The following is a 13,462-nucleotide window of genomic DNA, read 5'->3' on the forward strand; positions in this document are numbered from 1 at the left end:
TGAGAATTCATAGATTGACTTATTACTAAGGCTTCTACTTTTCTTGCTAATTTATCAAATGATGTTCTTAAATCACTTTCTTCTTTTATTTCATATTTTCCTTCTCTTTTTGGTGAAGGGTTGGCTCTAGACCTAGGCTCAGAATAATTCCATTGTTGTGAATTAACAGACAATTCTTCAAGAGCGTCCCAAGCCTCTTGACCTTGCAATTTTAAAAAATTTCCGGTATGCATAGATTGAATCATTTGTCGGTTTGAAGGGGTTAAACCATCATAAAAATATTTTACAAGTTTTCATTTTTCAAAACCATGGTGGGGACATTTTAATAATAAATCTTTAAATCTTTCCCAACATTCATAAAATTCTTCGTTATCTTTTTGATAAAATTCGGAGATTTCTCTTCTTAGATTATCAGTTTTGGACATGGGGAAAAATTTAGCAAGGAATTTATTAAAAAGTTGATCCCAAGTAGTGATGGTTCCAGTTGGAAGTGAGTTTAACCAAGCTTTGGCTCTATCTTTTAAAGAAAAAGGAAACAACCTAAGTTTAACCGACTCTTCTGAAATTTTTTGAAAACGGAAGGTTGAGCAAATTTCCACAAAGTCTTTTACATGCATGGATCCTCTCTTTCTAAACCATAAAATGATGGTAACAATTGAATGATTGATGATTTAAGTTCAAAATGAGTGGCATTAGTAGTGGGCAAAACAATGCATGATGGAGCATTAGATGAAATAGGTGAAAAGTGTTCAAGAAGAGTTTTTTCTTGCACAACATTAGGTTCTTGTTCCATTATGCTTAAATTTTCAAAAACACTTTCAATTTCACGTAAAGACACTAATTTTTTCACCAAACGATTTTTTGAATTACGATGCCAATGATGCATACAATGTCACAAATTTCACTAAGTAACACAAACAATCACAAGAAAACAAATTTCTGATGTGGAAGATCAGTTAGAACCGCAACCACAGAGCATACTTATAACAAGAAGAGATTATAATATTTATATATATTTTTTTTATTTTAATGATTTTAATGATTTTTTTATTTTATATTTTTTTTTTTTTGTTTAACTTGTTCCCAGGCCTATTTGATTCCACTTACTCACAACTTATTAACAACTCCCCGAGGTTAATTAATAAGCGTGGATGGGAACTTTGCCAAATTTCCTTTAAGCAAAAATTTCTTATGTTGAAAGAACAAGCTTTGTTTTTTAGTTTTTTTTTTCAAGTATTTTCTTAAACAATAAAATCACAACTAACTAAATGCGATAATTAAGAAAGAAAAATGACAATAGCAATAGTAAATAGTTATATAAAAATTAGGAGGCACTAATGCCATCAACCAACACTAATAATAATAATGATAATAATAATAAAACTTAGGAGGCACTAATGCCATCAACTAAGATAAAAAATAAAAAAATAAATAAAAAAAGCTAGGATGCACTAATGTCATCACTAGAAAAGATAGATTGCTCAAGTATGTAGGAGGCAAAAAATGCACTCAACTATCAAGTATTTAGGAGGCACAAATGCACTCAACTAAAAAAAAATAAACATAAAAAGTAAAAGAAAAAAAGAAAAAGGGTTAGGAGGCACTAATGCACTCAACTAATAAGTAAGTAGGAGGCACTAAATGCCATCAACTACCAAGATATATATATATATAATATAATATATAACAATATAAATAAATATATGTATAACTTTTTTTTTCTTTTTAGATTTTTACTCTTTTTTTCGATTTTTTTTTTATAGATATATATATATATTTTACTTCCTTTTTTTTTATTAAGATGATAGTGCAAATAAAAATAAAATAACTAGTAGAGGAATGTTACTTACCTTGTAGAAAGATCGTTTCTTTCTTGCAACTCCCCGGCAACGGCGCCAAAAACTTGTTGATCCCAAAAGAGGGTGTTTTAAAATTTAAACTCGCAAGTGCACGAATCGTTTCGGAATATAATGTTCATGTAAGTACGGGGTCGAACCCATGGGAGTTGACTAACATCAAAAGAAACTATTTCAAACAAAGCAAGAATATTCTAACCTAGTTCCAAATATTTGATGAGATTTTGTTTTAGAAAAATAAAAGACAAGTAATAAAAAGATGTAAGATTAAATAGAAAAATGGTTTTCAAATGAGATATGTAAAATAAGATTATTAAGATATTAGAATCCACAAAATGCAAGTTCAATAGTATTTATAAGTATATTGATTCCCAAGTTTAGATATAGTTGAAATAAATCACACTATATTTTTTCAAAATACATTTTCTATTCAAGCACAAGTTACTTTAAAAAATGTAGGATTTTTCTTCACTTATAAAAGATATAATTTCTAAGCATTAGTTGTGTTACAACCTAATGAAACTACAAAAAATCAAAGAGATTATGTTTAGGCAAAATATGATACTTATGCTCTAAGAATTAGATGTGAACAATTTAATGAAAAACATTTAATCAAAGAATATCATATTTTTGCATAATGAAGAACTAAGTGTAATATGCTTTAACACTCAATAATAGATGAAAAATGCATATCTTTGATAGAAAAATCCATAAACAATGTTCCACAAATGGGAAATCAACATACAATAAAAAAATACTATCTAGTTACATTTTGCTTCATCATCATCTTAATAACCTTTGAAAAAGATTAGAAGCTCATAACTAGATTGAAATAAAAATTACAAAATAACATACTTGACATGCTCTTCAAAAGATGAAAATGGTAGAGAAAATAGTGAAAAGAAGAGAGAAATATGGAGTGTAGAAGAGGTTGAAAAAAAGATGAAGAAGAAGAGCTCCCCAAATGGTCTTACAAGACTCTATTTATAGGCAAAATATGGAGATTAAATTAATCAAATTAAAATAAATAAATGATTAATTTAATTGTGTTGGGAAGTGGTAGGAAAGATAGAGTAAGTGTAAGAGTATTGGAAAGATGAAATGTTTGGTTGGGTAAAAGATTAGTGAAAAGCTAGGGTGAAAAATAAATTATGAATGTTTATTTAGGTAAGAAAAATAGGGAAGAGTGAATTGGTATTTGAGTGAAAAATATTGGGAATAAAAATGAGAGTTTTGGCCTTTTGGTGGTGGTTGTGGCAGTTGGGTTGTCTTGGCATGGGACATCATGCGAATTGGGCCAGGCGGGCTGAAATGGGGCAGCTGGTGGGCCTTGAAGCTGTTTCGGTAGAGAGCTGGAGCTGCTTGGAGTTGGGCCTTCTTTGCTGAAGGATTCGGGCCCGTGTGCTGGATGGAAGGAAGGCAGCATGGTGATGATATATATGCTGAAGTTGGCTGCTTTGGGGGCTGAACATGAAGTGAAGGCAGGGGCAGGTGGCGAATTGCAGGAGTGCTGATGCTGAGGTCAAGCCAGGCGGCATTGGTGAAGGCTGAAGCAGTGCACGGCTGGGGCAGGGGCTGTTGGAGGAACTGCTGCTGGGCCTTGGAGCTTGGGCCTTTAGCTTTACAGAAATACCAAAATGTCCTTATTTCTTTCACCTTTAACTCTTGAAAATACCACATTTCCTTCATTTTTCTTTCATTTTAAGAGCATACATTCCTTATAAAATAAATATAAAATAAATCATAATACAATATTTTCAACTATAAAATAAATCAATTTAATTCTTTGAAAATATTAATTATAACTTAATTTATATTTTATATTTAAGTTCAATAATACAACAATTTTTTTTACCACTAACTTAACAATAATAATTCTAAATAATTAAGCCATAATATTTTACAATAATATAACAATAAAAATACACAAAAATCTATAAAATTAAATTAAGCCTAATAAATTCAAAATTACTTAAAAACTTAATAAATCAATTAAAAACTCAAGAATTAAGCAACAATTAGCACATAAAAAGTGGTGAAATAACTCTATTTTGTAGAGTTATCAAAAGTAAAACAAACAAATTGAACCAAATTTACATACCTCTTTCGAGTGATTCTTTTTTACTCTGGTTGATGGTTCTTTTTTAACTGAGTCAGAGGAAGTAACTGGATTTTCTTTTTCTGTTTGCCCAGTTGTTGTTTCGACAGAATTGGCATTTGATACATCAACAGTGACTGTTGTCCCCTCTAAAGGTTGTGCTGTCGAATCCGCCATTTCTTTATGATGTTGAACATCAATGAGCCTGTCAATTTCCTCCTCATGGGAGTACTCAGAAAAATCTTTTAAATCATCTACAACCACATTAGCTGATTCCATAATAGTTTGGGTTCTCATATTATAGACACGATAAGCCCTACTATTAGTGGAATAACCAAGAAAAACTCTCATATCACTCTTGGCATCAAATTTGCCTAGATTCTCACGATCTCTAAGAATATAGCATAGACACCCAAAAACATGAAAGTAGTTAATATTGGGTTTTCTACCTTTCCAGATTTCATAAGGACTTTTGTTTGTACCTGGACGCAGAAAAACACGATTAATTGTGTAACAAGCTGTATTAATAGCTTCTGCCCACAATTTGTTTGTGAGTTTTTTGTTGTTAAGCATAACTCTGGCCATTTCCTGCAAGGTACGATTTTTCCATTCCACTACCCCATTTTGTTCAGGGGTTTTGGGAGCAGAAAATTCATGCAAAATTCCAAACGATTTACAATATTCATCATAAATAGAATTTTCAAACTCCTTACCATGATCACTCCTTATTCGTACAATCTTTCCAATGTTACAATTTTTTTCAACTCTCAATCTTGTACATAGAGTTTGAAAAGCTTCAAATGTATCTGATTTTTCTCTTAAGAAATCTACCCAAGTAAATCTAGAAAAATCATCCACACAAACAAAAATGTATCTCTTACCATTAATACTTTCAACTTGTATAGGACCCATGAGATCCATATGCAATAATTCTAACACATTTGAAGTATTAATATCAGATAATGCTTTATGGGAAATTTTCAACTGTTTTCCCAATTGGCATGATTCACACTTACCAAGCGATTCTTTACCCAACTTGGGTATACCACGGATGAGACGTGCATTAGCAATCTTTTTCAAGTTTTTCATGCCACAAGTCAGTTATATTAAAACTTGATGAAGATGCATGACATGTGAATTTTTGTGTGAGAGTGTAACAATTATCCAAAGAACGAGAACCTTTGAGAACAATATCACCATTTTGATTTAAAACATTACACTCATCATGTGAAAAATTAACATAAAAACGTTGGTCACAAATTTGACTTATGCTAATTAAGTTGGCTTTCAGCCCATCAGCAAGAAGCACATTTTTCAGTTTCGGTAACCTTTCAATGTTTAGAGTACCTTTACCTAAAATATTTCCTGTCATTCCATCCCCAAAAGTTACTACTCCACACTTCAAGGATTTGAAGTTGGAAAGTATGTTGGCATTACCTGTCATATGTCTTGAACAACCGCTATCAAAGTACCATGAACTAGATGCATGCATTTTGTGACAGGTAAAAGTAGCTAAGCAAACAGAGTTAACTTTCTTGACCCATACTGTTTTTGATTTTGAATTTCTTTTGGTCAAGAATTGATTCATACTACCAAAGTGTTTATCATAATTCTCTTTGAACAAGTTTAACAGAGAAAAAAACTTAGGTCTTATGTGTCCTTTCATCCCACAAAAATGACAAACTGGTACAAAATGTTCAATGTTTCTTTTTGGAGAAATTTTCTTTAGTTGTAGATCTGTTGCAACAGATGACAACTTTGTCCTCTCAGCAGCGTGACTTGTTCCTGCAACACGATTAGTTGACATAACAGACGGATAATTCATAGATTTTATAAAAACCGTTTTTCTTAAGGACTCAGATCCATTAGATCCTAATCCACTGTAGTCACCAACCTTTTTTCCTACAAAAAGAATATCATCCAAAATTCTAGATCTAGGATTAAGCATTTTGACACCTTTTTGCAAAATCTCAATTTCTTTATTCAAAGAAATAATTTCATCATTTTTTGAAGCAATAATCATCTCAAGTTTTTCAATTTTTTCAACAAAATTGTTATTATTGCTAGCCATTAGACGATTCTCATAACACACTTTCAGCCATTGATCATACATTATTTTATAAGACTCTTTCAATGATTCCTCATCTAAGTCAGAATCATCAGAATCACTGTCAGAATTCTCATTATTCTGAACAGAATTATTAAGGCATAATACATCCTTGTAATCAACTGAAGAAAAAAAAATACCTTTGTGAACAGAGGTTAAGGCAGCACTATTTTCCTCCTCATCACTCTGTTCAGAGTCTTGATCACTCCATGTGGCTGTCATGACTTTCTTTTTCTTTAAGGTATTTGCACACACAGATTGAATGTGTCCAAATCCTTCACATTCCCTGCACTGAATACCCTTTTTATTAGTCTCAAAGGGTTTAGAAAAATTACCTTTTGGGTTTTTTGATATGGCCTTTTTGTTTCCCAATTTCTTTATGTATTTTTGGAAATTTTTTGTCAACAGAGCCATCTCATCATCCGAACTTTCCTTCTTTTCTTTAGAGGATTTCAAGGCAATAGATTTTTCCTTGATTTCCTCTGTCTTACCTTTTTGTCTAATTTGTTGGTTTAGTTCAAAAGTTCGAAGTGAACCCATCAGTTTCTCATCAGTTTCTCTACTTTTATTTTGTCCAGATCTTTTGCTTCTTCAATTGCAGTTAGCTTTGTCTGAAACCTGTCAGGGAGAACTCTAACAATTTTTCGAACCAAAACATTCTCTTCAAGTTTTTCACCAAGAGAAAAATATTCGTTAGCAATATCTGACAATTTCTCATAAAATTCAGTGAGGGTTTCTGTAACGCCCTGGTTACCCCAGAACAGTTACGGTGAACAGTGAACCAGAAATTTGACTCGCTACCCGAGTTCTTTGGTTAAAAACGTAATCTAAGTGCTATTATCAGGTTAAGGTGAGAAACCAGTAAAAAGGTAAGGGTACATTTCATTAAGTAAACAAACTGCTCATGAGCCTTTTAAAATGTTTACAAGATGTCCATAATACAAAAAAGTCACTACTGTTTCAAATTTACAGTCCCCGCCGGCCTAAGCGGCAAAAATAGGGTAAACCCCTACTCCCTCTGAGAACTCCTTGACCGTGGCGATCAAGCGGCCCAATATGTACACCTTATCGCCCAAGCTCTCCACTCAGGGTTGGTTAAGCTTTTCCTTTTCTTTACCTGCACCACATAGCACCCATGAGCCAAGGCCCAGCAAGAAAACATAATAAAGCATGATATAATATCAACAACGATCATAATAACCATTCAGGACTATCAGTCCAACAAATAGGTGACAATAGCCAAAAGTCACAATAAAGAGCACAGCTCCCTTTAGCCATGTGACGATAGGGTCACCAGGGCTTAACTGATAAGTGATTCTTTCTTAAGTTTGATCAGGACAGGTGCATGGTGATTGGTCACCAACATAACCTTCCTCTCGACCCTAGAGTCGAAGCTATGGACAACGTCCCCTAGCCATGTGACAAACGGTCACCGGGGTCATATACCTTGGCTATAGTCATCTGGTCGTAGACCAGGCAAGCGCTTATAAGTTCTTCGACCTTAGGGTCGGTCCCGCATTAATGCCATAGAGCTATTCAATGCGTGATCATCGACTTTAGAGTCGGTCCCTAACTAGTCAGTGTCTTAAACAGGTAATCAGCATTCACTAGCATTTAATATGAAATCCACGTCCACATATATCAACCAACATGCCTCAATATCAGACCATGCATGTCATATACCTATACAGGGTGCAACTGTATTCATACACTGTTTTCTTACCTCTGGTTCGAGTGAGAATTATTATATGAACGACCCCTAAGAACGATCAACCTTTAAATTCCTTGACGGTCACCTGGTCATAACCAAATTATAAGATTCATCAATAAAAATGATAACTGAGGGTTCTCAAACCAAATCCCAGCCCCCGAGACATCAAATACTACCCAACCGGGTACTAGGTCCAACCCCCGAGGCCTAAGGTTTGAATTCCCAAGCTAAAAACCACATTTTGGCAAAATTGACCATAAGGGCCGCGGCCCTCCCCTGCTGCACCGCGGCGCGCCCTCAAACAGAGAGGGACTCCCCCTGCCAGACGCCAAGGGCCGCGGCGCTCCCCTGCTACGCCGCGGCGCCCAGCCCAGACCAGCAATACGCCCTCATACGAACCCAGTTTTTCCCCTGTGTTCTTTCCTCTCAAACCAGTCCTTCAAACCATCTTTAATCCTCTTCCAAACATACAATTAAACTCCCAAATAACACCCATAGCTCGCCCTCATCAAATCCCAATCAAACCAACACAAAAACTCCCTTTGATTCCCACTTTCTACATCAAAAACCATGAATTGAAAACTAAAAGGGAAAACAGAGTAACACCTGAAACCAAAGACTAAAACTCACCTTGAAACCGGTTTTGGACCTCCCTTACAAGCTGAATCAAGCCACCAACCCAGCTTTTAAGTTTCCCTTGGTTGAATCCCCACTTAGAACTCAAAACCCCAATGAAAGAACAAGAGGAAGGTGATGCACGGGAAGGAAGAGGAAGCAAATTCTCTATTTTGTTCTGTTTGAGTCTACCACCTTCTACAGCCACTTAAGTCACATATATCCACCCCTAAAATGACCAAATTACCCTTGAGCCATCTAAAGCTTCTCAAGCTATTCTAGGGGTAAAATTGGTACTTTTCGCTTAACCCGTTAATCATAATTAACGCTTCCCAATTCCCGCTAATCTCAATATCCTCAAACACCAATAATTCATATCCCGTTACCCTAAAATCCCCAGTAACGCTATAACCATTAATATCACCCCGAGACTCACCCCGAGCCCCGAGCCCAAACCTGTTATGACCAAACCGTTAAATCATGTTTAAAGATCGTCTCATGTCGAAATACTCGAACAAATCCACATTATAATGTGGTCTAACAATATATCATTAACACGCAAACAAGTATACAATTATACCCTCAACGGGCCAAATTACCAAAACACCCCTGTAAACAAATGTGGACTCACATGCATGCATTTAACATCATATTATAATATAATTCTCATAAACATGCATAAACACATTTAATGGCATAATTAAACAGTTATGGCCCTCCCGGCCTACTAATCCAGCCATTAAACCATAATAGGGAATCCGGGGCATTACAGTTTCATTTTCATTCATTTTCAAATTTTCAAATTTTGTTGTGAGCATAACAAGCCTAGAACGCTTGACATCAACAGTTCCTTCAAATTGAGTTTGAAGAATTTTCCAAGCATCTTTGGCCGAAACACATGAAGAAATCAATTTAATGTAACCTTCACCAACACCATCAAAAATAGCATGTAATGCTTTATTGCTGTAACTGGACAGTTTATCTTCAGCATCAGTCCATTCAAGTTCAGATTTTACCTTAGTTATATCATCGCTTTTTGCTGGAGGAGTCCAACCACTTAAAACAGCTCTCCAAGCCTTTTCATCTTAAGATTTGATAAAGGCTCTCATTCTAACTTTCCAATATGGATAGTTTGAATCGTTGAGTAAAGGGGGGCGATTTATGGAACCTCCTTCTGTGAAAAAAAACATTGCAAGAACAAGAACAACAAACGGAATAAACCAAGATCACACTCAGGAATGAGTGACCCGCTCTGATACCAATTGAAATTCCATTTTTAGTAATTACCAAATTAATTAAACCAAGTAAATTAATTAAAGTGTGGAATGGTAATTAACTGTTTACACAGATTACAGTTCTATCGGGATAGAAACCAAACTTGTCACGACAGAAACTGAACACAATAAAAAGACAATGCAAAACAATAAAGAACACAACAAATTTTTACAAGGTTCAGAAACCCTTTCGGATAACCTACTCCTTGGGGCCACGCCCAGAGAATAAAACCAATTAATAAAGAATCACAAGTACAAAAACATTGACTTAAACAAAACAAGACTCCCTCTTGAGATTTGCCACAACTTGTTGTACTTCTCTTCACTAATCTGATCTTGATTGAAACGCTCAACCACTTGAACTCCCTTCAATGGCCAGCGAGTGCTTGCATCCTCCTGACGCAAGGCTTGTAAAAATCTTCTCCCGAAGACTACAAACGTTGTGTTCAAATTACAATGTGTATTCACTCACGAACATGGTATAAACTCACCACTAAAAACTAAACACACATATTTCTATAAGATCATGTGAATACTTATGATCTTGAATACAAAGAGGAACTCTCACAAATATTACAATAAAGCTCACGAATAATGCTCCAAAGAGTTCACTTTTCTCACTGCCTTTATAGCCCTATTTATAGAGTCCTTTTCGTGCTCACAAAGGCAGAGAAAGAATTCTTCTAATAAAGGCAAGACTCATAGAAGTTATTCTTGATTGTCGAAGAGTTTCCTTATTTATAAGATGCTAATCCGACAGATGCGATATCGGTGGGGACAGCTCAGACCTGTGTCGGATCAAAACAAGCTCAAAAAGGAAACAACAATTAATGACATTAAGAACCAGTTTCCTGATTGCAATCCTTGAGCTGCACGAAAATATATCAGCAAATAATCCAAAAACAACTTTGGGTAAGTACCGAATATTTGCAATATACTTTGTTTCCTTTATAAACAAAAAGAGACATATAGGCTAAATAAGGAAGCACATTATTGTCCAAAATTCACAAAAAGGGAAACAAATATTTCTGAAAAGTATAATAAAGGGAAACAAACATTTCTGAATATTATAATAAATGGAAACAACTAATTCAACCAAATTATCTTTTAAGAAAAAGATATTTCTATAAAAATGCCAATTATAGGATTTACAACTTTTAAATTTTATTAATTCTTAGAAATGGTTATAATTATTTGGACAAGGTATTGTGGTATGAATGGATGATGTTTTAGGAATAATATTTTCTATAGACAAATCTTATTAGAGAGCCTTTTATTATGTTCCTCAAGAAAAAAAAGATGAAAAAAAAGAAGAAAAAGAAAAAGAAGAAAAAAATATATAGAAAAAAATACACACAAGAGCAATAGTTCTATCATTTTTAATTATGTTGTCTCTTGTGTAAAAAAAATGGTTTATTAATTCCATGTTTTATTTTATGGCTCTTAGAATAAATGTAAAGATTGTCTATTTTAGAATTCCCGAAAAACTGGTTTTGTGGCACTCTTTATGGTGGTTGTCCAAATAGTTTATTTCCTATCTTCGTTTCAATAATTATTTAAGAGTTTGCCCTAAATATATACCCATTTGATGAGTGCTTACTTCTTTTCCAACTCCATGAGAGAAACCCTTAAACTTTAAATATTTTCAATTACATGGGAGGTTAATAGAGTTGAGAATTTTACTTGGCACAATTTCGAGGGCTTTATGTGCTATGGTTTGCAGAAAGAAGGTACAAGTTAGGTGCACACACTCACAACTCTAGATTTATTCGAAGTAGTGTTGATAACTCTTGTTGACTTGTTACTAACATTTTGTGTTAATACTTAAGTTCTTTTATAATTTTTGACCTGAAATATATCATGTTGACATTTCTTATTTCCCTTGAATTGCTAGAGACTAGCAATAAGCTGGTTGGGGGTTGTGATTAGTGCTCAAAAATATCATTTTATTAGTTTTAAAGTTTAAAATTAATTAAGTTTTAATTAATATTTTCATAGATTTATTGTTATATATTTTATATTTTAATTTAATTTGTATTTAATTTTCAGGAAATAAAATGTATTTTGACACAAAGAAAAAGAAAGAAGAACAAAAGAATGTATAATTGAAGAAAGATTGAAACAAAGTGACATTTTTGACAAAATTGTAAGAAAGCCCAAGTGCAAATCAAGCCCAAAACCATTCAGCCTAACACAGCCAAGCCACCATGCGAGCCACGCCCCAAGCTGAGCCACAGAGACAAGTTGAACTGTCTGACAAGCTACTTGCCACCTAAGGCGCGCTTGTCGCGCCTCCTGTCGAGCAAGTCAGAAAGTGCCACGTCGCCTTTTGTCCCCCAGTCGCCAGCCAGCTGTCCCCACGCTGCCTGACGCCATCTGACGAGCCACCTGCCTCGCGGGTCCCACCTGCTGCCACATTCTGACCGTGTCCCCCACTCCACCTGCAGCAATTTCCAAAGCCAATTCAAGGCCGACACATGTCCCACTTGTCCCATTTTGCATCAGATTTTGAAGCCACTTTCTCCACTTTATAATGTACGAAAATACCAACTTTGGAGCAAATTTTCTCTATAAATAGATAACCAAAACCAGTGTAAATTATCAGATTGGAGAGTGGAAAAAGACACTTTGTATTTTGTTTCTTTTCTTATTTCTAGTTTAATTTTGCTTGTTTTAGGTGACAAAAATGAGTGAATTATTTTAGAAATATTGGTGAGGTTAGAGTGTAGTTGTTGTACTTTTCATTCTCAATATTGATATTGATTCTTCTTATGCTTCATTTCCATATCTCATTAATTATTTTGTTTCTCATCTTCTACTTTATTTTCTAAAATTATTTAGCATCTTTTACGTGAGTTCAGTCATGCTTTTCTTATGTAACTTAGATTGTTAAATTATTTTAGTATATTTGTTATATTGTATGTCTTTTACTGCATTCTGTCAGTGGTATTTTGTCGCTATTGGATATATAATATGATATGCTATGAAATTAAGAATTAGATTCAATTTAATCTAGATTATTTAATTTGTGCTTTTAACATATACATCTTCCAGTTGCAATTAATGGTGTAGAATTGCAACTGTGTTTTGAATTAATATCAATATTAGAATAGGTTTTACAGCCATGCATCTCTACCTTGCCATGCACTTTATCTTATCATTTTCTCCAATCTATAGTTTTACTTTCATCCATCTCTTTAATTCTACTTGATTTTTATCTTTTATTTACTAATCTAATCTTTAGTTGTGTTTGCCTCTCTGTGGATACGACATAACCCGATTACTACTGCGACCGCTTAGGAGTTTATTGGGCGATATCAACTACGAAAATATTGAGTATTTTCGTCGCTAAAACCCATATATATGGAAAAAAGATTGTTTTAGTGTCATTATAATAAAACTCGTGAGCTCAATCAGTGTAGTTTATTGCTCTAGCAGGTTTGGTTGCAAAACAAAAATGGAATGGTAATGGTAATGATAATAGGAATGGAAATGAATGAAATTTTAATTCTTGTGTTTGATTGAGACTTTGGAATCAATAATGGAATAATGATAATTATGTTTGGTCTAGTGTGGAATGGAATGGAATAAAATTTATATTATTTTGACCAAAATACATTTATTTTCATAAATAATTTTTAATCCAATTATAATTAATTTTTAATATTAGTTTTATTATACACCAAATTATCATTTTTATTCTAAATTATAATTTTTTATTAAATTATCCTTATAAAAAAAATATTTTGTAGAAAAAAGTACAATAAAATATCATTAATACTTAAAAATTGTACTTAATTG

General features: G+C 33.7%; 1 non-coding gene across 1 annotated transcript; it reads left to right on the forward strand.

Moving 5' to 3' along the window:
* The first annotated feature begins 303 nt into the window (after positions 1 to 303).
* Positions 304 to 410, forward strand: LOC133798871 (small nucleolar RNA R71). Its single transcript, XR_009876088.1, has one exon. It is a non-coding gene; the product is annotated as a small nucleolar RNA R71 (small nucleolar RNA).
* Positions 411 to 13,462: the final 13,052 nt, after the last annotated feature.

The sequence above is a fragment of the Humulus lupulus genome, chromosome 8, assembly GCF_963169125.1.
Source record: "Humulus lupulus chromosome 8, drHumLupu1.1, whole genome shotgun sequence".
Lineage (NCBI taxonomy): Eukaryota > Viridiplantae > Streptophyta > Magnoliopsida > Rosales > Cannabaceae > Humulus > Humulus lupulus.